Raw genomic sequence first — 11,560 nt, forward strand, 5'->3', positions numbered from 1 at the left:
CTCCGGGTGCCGTCCACCAAGCAATGCCAACGGGCAGTGCCCAGGAGTAGAGCCTTCTCTGTGATGGGCCCAACCCTCTGGAATGACCTCCCCCCCCGATATCAGAACTACTACCGACCTCCGCTCCTTCCGACAGAAACTTAAGACCCACCTGTTCCAATTAGCCGGCCTGGCCCACTTATAGTCCCATTTATACCTCCTGGCAAGTATTTTATCCTGGGATAGTTTTTAGGGGTAGTTTTTTAATGTATTTTTAATGTATTTTTAAATTTTTAAATTTTAAATCTAACTTTAACTATTATTGTACAGCAAATTATATGTTACCTCCTCCAGCCACATTTATATTTATTTTATATTTATATTATGTATGTTTATTACTTTTAATATGACTGTACACCGCCCCGAGTCCCTTCTGGGAGAGGGTGCGGTCTAGAAATTAAATAAAAGTTAAAGTTAAAGTTAAATCTTCCCACCAAAGGTGGTTCCTATTTTTCTACTTGTATTTTTACGTGCTTTCGAACGGGTAGGTTGGCAGAAAACTGGGTCAAATATGGGAGCTCACTCCGTTAAGCGTGGCTAGGATTCGAACTGCTGAACTGCTGAACTGCTGAACTGCCGACAAGCTCAGCATCTTAGCCACTGAGCCACCATGTTCCATGCCTCATTACCTGCCCATAATTTAGGTAGTTTAAAATCAGTCATATCTGTTTCAGATTCAAAATAACAGAATAATGGAACAGAATAAAAAAAAGTTGGAAGGGATCCTGGAGGCCTTCTAGACCAACCCCGACTCAAGCAGGAAATCCTATACCATTAAAGCAAATGGCTGTCCAATGTTTTTAAAAACTTCCAGTATTGGAGCATCCACAACCTCTGGAAGCAAGTTCGTTGCATTGATTCATTGTTCTAACTGTAAGGAAATTTCTCCTTAGTTCTAGGTTGGTTCTGTCCTTGATTAGTTTCCACCCATTGCTTCTTGTCCTGTCTTCAGGTGCTTTGGAAAATAGTTTGGCACCCCCCCTCTTCTTCAGGATAGCAGTGTTCCTTAGATATTGGAACACTGCTATAATGTCACCTCTAGTCCTTCTCTTTGTTATATACCTACCCAATCCCTGCAACCATTCGTCATATGTTTTAGCCTTCATCTTTGTTGCTCTTCGCTGCAATCTTTCTAGAGTTTCAACCAGTGGTGGGTTTCTACCGGTTCGGACCGGTTCGGCTGAACTGGTAGTGGTATGGCAGCCTGAGTCGCTGGAACCGGCAGCAACCCGGGCCTTCCATTCCCCCCAACTGGTTCCCCAGTCTCTTCTGCCATTGCTGGCATGTTTCTGTGCATGCTCAGAACAGTTTTCAGTCAACTGTGCATACGCAGCAACACTCAGTGGCAAAACGCCCTCTTAGCAAACCGGTAGTAAACTGGTTATCCACACACATCTTTTTTTTAAAATATCGTGGCAATGGGGCTACGATACCTGTCCATCATCCATTTTAGCCCATTGAAAGCATGTCCCTTTGTCTCCAGTCGCTGCATTCTGTTTTCTGTATTTTGATATTTTCTCTATTCTGCTTTTGCAGAGGGACAATCTAGTATTTTCAGCAACACTCACAGCCGATTCATGCAGAAGCAAAGATAAAACAAGAGAGATTCTGCTTCATCCTCCCCAGTTCTGGCGAGAGACCCCGGCTTTTGCCTGGGGGTGATTTATTATAGGAAACAGGACAGATCCTGCTTCGCTACTTGCCACCCCCAGGACCTATCAGCTATTTTCGAGTTACTTTTAAACAGAAGTTCAATGCTCTTTCAAAATAGTTTTCACTAACAGCACTTCTTGGTGGTGGATAGAATCACTGAGTGTATTAAGGAGCTCCTTCTGATTTCACCTCCTGACTCTCTCAGCTCCTGCTTTTCAGGCTGCTGGAAAACACTGTTCTGAAAAAACATAAAATCTCACATTTAAAATAAAGCAGAACAATATGATAATTGTTAGTATTATGATGATGAGGATTATTATGTTTAATGTTACTATTATATTTTTAGTGGAAGGTATGTTAAGAGGAAAGAACGAACAGGTTCCCTATGTTCAACTATTTAATATTCCATATACTATAATTCTAAGATTAGAGAATTAATATCAATGTAAACAGTGTTTCAAATTTTGATGGTTATTGCACAGAGATATTTGTACCCAGACGACACACTGTTTAAGGAAAAATGGAATGTTTATATTTAAAAATAAAAAAAACTTTAAATAAATAAAATAAAATAAAGCAGAACACTCTTTTGAACAATCACTTCACCCACATTTAAAAGTGATTTTAAAAACAAATAGAGCTGACAGGTGCTAAGAGGGGCTGCATGGTGAGATGGGATCCCTTCTGCTTAACCACTGGTCGCCACGATGTAGAAAAGATGTGGAGACTCTAGAAAGAGTGCAGAGAAGAGCAAGGAAGATGATTAGGGGACTGGAGGCTAAAACATAGGAGGAACGGTTGCAGGAACTGGGTATGTCTAGTTTAATGAAAAGAAGGACTAGGGGAGACATGCTAGCAGTGTTCCAATATCTCAGGGGTTGCCACAAAGAAGAGGGAGTCAAACTATTCTCCAAGGCACCTGAGGGTAGAACTAGTAGCAATGGGTGGAAACTAAACATCCCTACGACCAATTCGCTCGCACAGGGATGGACTTCTCCGGGTGCCGTCCACTAAACAGTGTCGGGGGGCGACACCCAGGAGTAGGGCCTTCTCTGTGATGGGCCCAGCCCTTTGGAATGACCTCCCCCTTGACATCAGGATTACTTCCGATCTCCGCTCCTTCCGTGTAAAGCTCAAGACCCACCTTTTTCAATTATCTGGCCTGGCTCAACCGTAGTTTCATCCTATTCCTCCTGACAGTCTTTTTTAAATTTGTAATTTTTAATTTGGGGTATTTTAACTGCTAATTTTATTACTATTTTGTATGTATTTCATGACTGTTACCTCCTCCATGTATGTGTATGCGTGTATGTGTATGTTTATATGTATATATGTATGTGCTCTTATTGTACGCCGCCCCAAGTCCCTTGTGGAGAGGGAGCGGCTAACAAATTAAATTTATTATTATTTATTATTATTATAATCAAGGAGAGAAGCAACTTAGAACTGAGGAGAAACTTTCTGACAGTTAGAACAATTAATCAGTGGAAAAACTTGCCTCCAGAAGTTGTGAATGCTCCAACACTGGAAGTCTTTAAGATGTTGGATAACCATTTGTCTGAAGTGGTGTAGGGTTTCCTGCCTAGGCTGGACTAGAAGACCTCCAAAGTACCTTCCAACTCTGCTATTGTATTCTGTTCTAACCATACCAACTTGCAGGATCAATCGGTTGGTGGTTTGGGAGAAGGGGGCTGGCTGACATGTGTTGGCGATCCAAATCATCACTCTGGATCATAGGTTGGGAGAGGGCTTCACCTACTTTATCATACACTCTGCTATGCATTTGCAGGCATAATTTTATCTATGGCTGCCTCAGTCATCCAGGTCATGGTTGTCCCAAGGGTGCTTTTCAAGAGGCAAATAGACTTTCTGGTTTTTGTTTGAAGACCTGAAGAACCTTCTTGGATGAGAAGCGAAAAGGCCTTCAAAGAAAAACCAGAAAGTCCAGTTGCCTATTTAAAAAAAAATGCCTTGGTTTCTTAGTCTGTTCTTATCACTGCATGAGAGTTCATGACTTGGCAGAGACATGGTAACAAGCAGGGATGGGATTCTACAGGTTCAGACTGCTCTGAGCAAACCGGTAGTTCCGACGATCAGCTGGGAGTGAACCGGTTTGCCAAGGTCAGTCAATGAATAGGCATAGCAACTAAGTCAGCCAATGAGGGCTGTTTGGAAACTGAACCAGTATTTGCTGTGTGAGCAACAAGGAGACAGCTAGGAGCCTGGACATGGCTTAGCACTGCAGCTCTGAGTCTGTGCTGAGCTCAAAACTAGTCTGCTGCTCTGAACTGAAACTGAACTTTTTTTCTCCTCTGCCTATGTTTGCTTGTACTCTCTACCATGTTGGGAGAACCTACATTTGGTACTGTATATTTACTGTGTGTGTTAGATTATATATAAAGAGAAGTTATTGAATCCTGCTCAATCAGTTACCTGTGTGTGCTTTCTGGATGTGATTGCTGCTGTAAACTCTGACAGTTCTCCCTTGAGGGACTGACACATCATTACCGAGGCAATAAGGCTTGACAGTTGAGGCAGCAAGTTTTTTTCTACTGGCATACTCTTCTGCCAGTTGAAGAACTAATGGACCAATGTTACAAGTAGTTGCTAGTGCCCTCTGTAGAGTGTAGAAGGCCTGTGGTTGGTCTCAAAAGCAGCAGCAAACATCCAATCTTCTCTAGACTTGGAAGGCAATAACGGTCAGACCTAGTTAGAACTTGGAAGGGAGACCACAAGGAAATCCTAAGACTACAGGCTAGATTAGGAAGTTTTAAAAAAATCCAGAAAGCAGCAGGAATAAACCATTTCTATGCTGGTTGCCAAGAAAACTGCATGGATATGAACTAAAATCAAGTGGAGTCAATTTGAAAGAAATTTAGCTTCATACTTGCTTTAATTCAACTTAATTAGCCTTCCATTTGATTATGTTCACACAATGCTGAACTGTGTCTATAATTTAGGGAACTAATCACAGTTTTCTGGGTTTAAACAAGAAAGGTAAATTAAACTACAGCAAAACACATTATGATTTAACCTGTTATGTAATCCAGTCTCCATTTCAAAATCTAACTCCCTAGATACTGGTTAATAGTAATCCTCAATAAAACCAATAATGTACTATTACCTGATTTTGTTGATTACAAAAAAGTAAAACCCTCCCCAAATTGAATTGTGCACCATGAACTGAAATTAGAATTAACAAATGAGTCCATTTGCTAGAAAAGAGACTCAGATATAATCGGGAGAGGATAGATTGGCAAAAACTTGCCGATTAACTTCCATTTTTGCAGGAAATGGAATGCTCAAAACATTCAGCCATTTTAAAGTCATAGTTCAAACTTGACTCAAGCTTCACAACGCCAAGAAATTAAAAGCTAGGGTGGGTGCTTTGGAAGATGTGTCCAATGATCAGGAAAGATATCATGCCCCAACACACAGACTCCCAAATCCTGATGGGGATGACAAAATGATCATATCACTGTGCTTCTGTATTGACAGTAGAGAAGCACATTCCCCAGGTTGCATGACAAAATCTTCTTACTGAGCATAGAGCACATCTGTGAAGGCCTTGCCCCCGGTTTCCAATTTCCAAGTTTGGGGAAACTTGAATTCTTATGAAAGATCTTTCACCTTAATTTTAAATCAGGAAGGGTTTTGTTAGTGTTATTATTGAATTGCAATCCTTTTGCAAGTTAGATGCATTGATCATGGTGAATGAGTGAACAAGGATTTAGCAAAAGTTTAACTTGACAGTGAGACAAAATTTAATATTTTCTGATGCCCGTACTTTTCCAAATTGTGTACCTATTAGATACAAACTGAGAGATAGACGATGGAAATGGATTCCTCATTCCTTATTTCTAAAGCAGTAGTCCAAATCTTGGAGAAAACCTATTGTTGTGGTTACTATACGTTGAAAATGACTTGATGGTACATCATCCATCCATCAATCACTGGAAAGACAAATTTGTGGCCCAAATTACTTAATAGATTGAAGACCTGTTGTTACTTGCAACTAATGAACAAATTGATTATCTATGTAGATAATGTATGGATAATTATAATAAAATATGTCTATCTTGTATTGAAATTGTTATTCTCTTCACCTCCCTCTCTCTCTCGGTACTCTGCAATTTGCAACTATTTGTTTAGTGATAAATTGAACTTACAATGGCACTGAAAAAAGTAACTTACAAACAGGCCTTATACTTATGACTATTCAATCCCCCAAATCTCCTTTTGTTTCTAGAATGAATTAGAAAGATGAACTGCTTAACATATGTAGTAGCTTGCAAAAGATCAGGGATCCCAATATTTCAGGGATCCCAATATTTCTCCAAACCTTGACCTGTAGCAAGACATGCAGAGTATCTCACAGAAGTGAGTACACTCCCTCACATTTTGTAAATATTTAAGTGTATCTTTTCATGTGACAACACTGAAGAAATGGCTACAATGTAAAGTAGTGGGTGTACAGCTTGTATAGCAGTGTAAATGTGCTGTCCCCTCAAAATAATGCAAAACACAGCCATTAATGTCTAACCCCTGGCAACAAATGTGAGTACACCCCTAAGTGATAACGTCCAAATAGGGTCCAAGTAGCCATTTTCCCTCCCTGGTGTCATGTGACTCGTTAGTGTTACAAGGTCCCAGGTGTGAAGGGGAACAAGTGTGATAAATTTGGTGTTATCACTCTCACTCTTTCACTAGTCACTGGAAGTTCAACCTGGCACCTCATGGCAATGAACTCTCTGAGGATCTGGAAAAAAATCCATGAATTGTTACTCTACATAAAGATTTATATTTAAATATTTACAAAATGCGAGGGGGGGTGCACTCACTTCTCTAGATACTGTTTCTCTCATCTGGTATGTAAAAATGCTCAGCAGTCTCTATGAGCTGGCCTTTATAACCAGGGTGCCATCTGTACAACTTGCAAAAATGGTCATAAACCACACGCACAACATATAGTAGCCCAAAGGGAGAAATAACCTTTTAATTTGTTAAGGCAAGTCACAATTTAGCGCAGGCAGGCGGAACTTTGTACCAACCTTAATTTATGAGTGGGGTTTTGAAGACCACTCATAAATTAAGAGATCCAAAACAGGATGGATCCCAGAGCGGAACTGGGACTGAAACTATGTTTGATTAAAAATAAGCTTACATTTTAATTAGATAAAATTGTTGGGATTGCTCCTCATCAGCTTAATAATCTTGCTTTCTTTTTAAAAAATAAAATCACATGAAACATAATTTGGCTGCGTATCTGGAGGAATTCCAAGGATTGCTAAAGACTTAGGGTGTCAGTCAGTAAAACTCTGTTCATTGCCAGATACCGGTAAAAGTCTAGGGAGGTTTTTATCCTATTTTGAGTTTTGTTATTGTGAATAATATGACATTTACTCCAGGGGTAGGTTGCTGCTGGCATTACTGCTGGTTCGGTGGGTGCACAATTTTGTGTGCATGCGCAGTTGCCCATAAATAGGTCTGCGCATGTGCAGAACATAAAAAAAGTGGGGGGAGAAACATGCTGCGCCAACTGGGGAACCAGTTCGGAGGCGTGGCAGATCTGGGTCGCTACTGGTTCCAGCAACCCAGGCTGGCAAACCACCGGTGGTTCGGCCGAACCGGTCTGTACCAATAGGAACCCACGTCTGATTTACTCAGCAGCCATTACTTGGGAGTTTCTAACATGCCGTTTTACTTTTTTTTTTTTTTACTAAATGCTTTTCTCTTTCACCAGGACGGAAATGCGAAATTATAGGAAGAAATAGCATATGAGATTATAAAATCATTTCCCTCCTAGGGAGCAGAGAGGTAAACTACTCATTTATATCACAATAGAATGTCTTGCAGCTTGGGAAAAAAAAAGTAATTGATTTTGTTGGCTTTGTCCAATCTCAGGTCCTTGATCCTCCTCTAGCAACCTCAGATCTTCCAATTATTCAAATGGCTCCCCTATCTTTGTGGCTTTCTGTTCAAAGAATTGTAGAATACTGGCTCTTACTTCTCTAAATTGGGCACATATTAGGCCTACTACAGACAGGTAACTACCCCTTAAATAACTGTTTCTCTGTTCCCTCCCCCCCTCATTGGACCATCAATTTATTCGCTAAAATGTCAGCCCCAAGGCCTTCTCGTATCAGTGTGGCAGAGAAAGAGAAAAAAAAGATGCACCGTGAGTTGTGAGGGCTTTGCTACCTGCCAAACTTGGCTTTGAACAGCATCTCACAGGGTCACGTCGAGCCAAATGTTCAGCGAAATGACTGTGATTGAGAAAAACCTCTTCTCAACCTTTACAAAATATTTTTATCTGCCTCTTTTTTGCCACGAGGTTGAACTTTCCACAGTGGACCTAGTTACCTGCAGGATCGCATCCTACCACACACGTCCCTGCGACCTATCCGCTCACACAGAGAGGGGCTCCTCCTGGTGCCGTCTGCTAGTCAATGCCAGCGGGCGACACCTAGGAGTAGATCCTTCTCTGTGATGGGCCCAACCCTCTGGAATGACCTCCCCCCTGACATTCGAACTACCACCGACCTCCGTTCCTTCCGGCAAAAGTTAAAGACTCACCTATTTCAATCAGCTGGCCTGGCACTTTCTTAGTTCCACCTCCCGGGGATTTATTCATTTTAATTGGGTTTGGGATTTTAAAAAGTTTTTAATACACTATATACTATATTTAATATTTATTATTCTATGTACAGTCTTGCAACCTCCTCCACCTACGTATTTAATTATTTAACTGTTTTGTATGTATTTTATAACGTATTTTAGTGACTGTACACCGCCCCGAGTCCCTTTCGGGAGAGGGGGCGGTCTATAAATATGAATAATAAATAAATAATAAATAAATAAGGAGAAGTAGCAGGGAATGTGCAACACATTTGGCACTTTTCACAAGTTGACATGTCTTACGATAGATCCAGGGTTGTTGAAATTTGAGTTGCGTGGATCCACGGAGTTCTACTTATTGCTCTGGCAATACGTGCTAAATTGATGACCTGTATAGATGAGCCATCTTTATCTCTTTTTATTTATGTGCTTATAATGTTTAATACGAGGGGTCCTTGGTGCTCTCTGGGCTGGCTTGTTTTCTTGCAAGACATTTCATTACCCTAACTAGGTAATATCATCAGCGCTACTAAGGGGTGCGGTAATTAGCACTGATGAGGTTACCTAGTTAGCGTAATGAAAGCTCTGCGAGAAAACAAGCCAGCTCAGAGAGCACCAAGGTCCCCTCATTTCAACCCTGAGCTACAAATATTCACCTTTAATATTTAATATTTCCAAATGGTCTCCTTCGAAATAAAAATTCACAAAGGCATCATGTAATATAGTATGTCAAAAATATATCAATGCAGCAATCAATCAGAACAGAGCTGGAAGGAATCTCTCCTAGTCCAATCCCCTGCTCAAGCAGCAGACCCTATGCCAGGGGTGTCCAAACTTGGCAACTTTAAGACTTGTGGACCTCATTTCCCAGAATTCCCCAGCCAGCTCTGCTGGCTGGGGAATTCTGGGAGTTGAAGTCCACAAGTCTTAAAGTTGCCAAGTTTGGACACCCCTGCCCTATGCCATTTTAGACAGATAGCTGTCCAATCTTTTCTTTAAAACTTCCAGTGATTGAGCAACCAAAACTTCTAAAGGCAAGCTACTCCACCGGTTAATTGTCTTCACTGTTGGGAAGTTTTTCCTTAGTTTTAGGTTGCTTCTCTCCTTGATTAGTTTCTCCTTGATTAATTTAAGATAGTGCGCCCGCATGCCTGCACCCATAATGCAATGTGCCTGCCCCCTCCCCCGTGCCCGGTTTTGGGCCTGGAGAGCCTCCTGCACCAACCTGAAAGCCAAAAGGGAGCACGGGGGCACTGCACAAGGCTCCACAATGCAATGTGAGCCCCCTCACATATGCCACACCCCCTGTGCATGCACACACACATCCCTCGCATGTGCCTCCCCTGCATGGGCAACAGAGACCCGAAGACTAGCTGGCTGGCGGGAGGCACGTGCATATTAATGGTGGAGCTGGGCTGGCGTGATGGCTGATGTGCCCACAGAGAGGGCTCTGCGTGCCACCTGTGGCACGGATGCCATAGCTTCACCATCACAGTGCTATCAAGTCATTCCTAACTCCTTCTTTTCTCTAGTCTGGTTAAACCCAAATCGTGAAACTTACATCAACATGCTGAAGACTGGGGGTCCCCAATCTTTAGTCTGCAGCCTGGTACCAGACCGCATCCTGTTCTGAACGGGGCCATGGAAGTTGTGAAAGCAGTTTATGCACACACGAAACCATACCCTCTCCCTTCCTCCTGTTGCCACAACCGCCTCTGCCAGTCCGCCTAGCCAGAAAGGTTGGGGACTATCGCTGTAGACAACATAACATTTAAACAAGAGCAATAATAGAGAATGCAAATAAAAATGATTCCAGGCATTTTAAAAAGTCTGAAGTTCTTTCCTAAAAATGGAGAGTGTGTCTGGGAGTAAAGTAAGAGTAAGTAAAGTAAGTAAAGTAAATATTTTCCTTTATGCTCAAACCCTAGCTTGTTACAAGTGGCAATATCCTCCAATATCTACTGATTACAATAATCAAAATGACGCCAACATATTTTGAAGGTTGAGGCAGTTAAGCACAGATATCCCCTGCTAAACTTACTTTGTAGTTGAATTCATTGGGTATTGGGGGATTAACACTGGTACTAATCAGGGTCTCTGCAGACATTTCACCCGATGTCTCTGCAAACTTGTTAAATAATAAACAGCTGCCCTTTTAAAGTCTGCTTCCTATACCAGCTCTCCCTCCCTCCCTTTATCTCGCTTTCTCTTTCGTGTGTCTCTATCTCTCTCTGTGTGTGTCTGTTTTCTGACTCTCTCTGTATCTGTGTCTGTCTGTCTGTCTCTCACTCACTCACACTACCTTTATAAATTATGAAGGCTTCATAATTAAACAGGTGATTGCTTTGATTCTGCAAAACATATATTGCAGGAGTAACATTTGGTACATTTTATCAAACTTTGCCCAGGTTTTTTCTGGTGGGAAAGACCTCCTGACCATGCATGAAGGTTCAATTAAGCTGATTTATTGCTAAAAGCCAACATGTAGGAATCTTCTCAGCTAATAGTCAACACCTGGTTAGAGTTAGATAAGGGTAAAAGGTGGACGGGATTTAGTTTGTGGCTATGTGGGGATTTTAGGCCGATCCCTCTTTTCTGTACTTGCAGGTTCTGCCATTCCTTCTCCTTCCTACAGGCTTGTTACAATCAGTGGCTTCTTTTGGAAGCAGAAATGTTAGGTTGGATCTTTAAATCTGTGAGATCCTGGATGACCAACAGGAGGTGTGTATAGAATGTGTTATGCCTCTCTTTGCTGCCTCTTGATGGGTTATTTTGGATTTTTGCAACTCAGATAGGATAGCCCTTTTTAGACAAGCATTTCTAATGCATTTCAAGGACTTCTTTGTGAGGTTTAGCTACAAAGAAAGAGAAATATCCAAAAGCTGGATTTATGCCCAAAACTATATTGTTTTAATAATTCCAGAATTTACCTATATTCTAACTACATATATTAATAGCTTTTTTATCCAGATGTGTATATGGCAATTGAAGGATTCTTTGATGGAAGTGGAACTATTCCAGATGTCATCTGTTTTCCTTCAGCACTGGCCTAACTTTTATTTTGTTATGTTGAGTTATGCTTGTTGCTTTGGCTCTTTTTATGAACTCACTATTGTCCTTCAGTTGTATCATGGATGTTTTTGATGAGCCATGGTGGCGCAGTGGTTAGAATGCAGTATTGCAGGCTAACTTTGCCGTTTGCCCATTGCCAGGAGTTCAATCCTAACTGGCTCAAAGTTGACTTAGCCTT

At 41.3% G+C, this 11,560-nt stretch overlaps 1 long non-coding RNA gene across 1 annotated transcript; it reads right to left on the reverse strand.

The window, feature by feature from the left end:
- Positions 1-1,777: 1,777 nt before the first annotated feature.
- LOC309388568 lies at positions 1,778-10,478 on the reverse strand. The gene is made up of 3 exons (XR_014174810.1): positions 10,352-10,478; positions 4,126-4,408; positions 1,778-1,930 (listed from the first exon to the last, which is right to left on the reverse strand). It is a non-coding gene; the product is annotated as an uncharacterized lncRNA (long non-coding RNA).
- Positions 10,479-11,560: the final 1,082 nt, after the last annotated feature.

The sequence above is a fragment of the Natrix helvetica genome, assembly GCF_964273705.1.
Source record: "Natrix helvetica genome assembly, chromosome: 3".
Lineage (NCBI taxonomy): Eukaryota > Metazoa > Chordata > Lepidosauria > Squamata > Natricidae > Natrix > Natrix helvetica.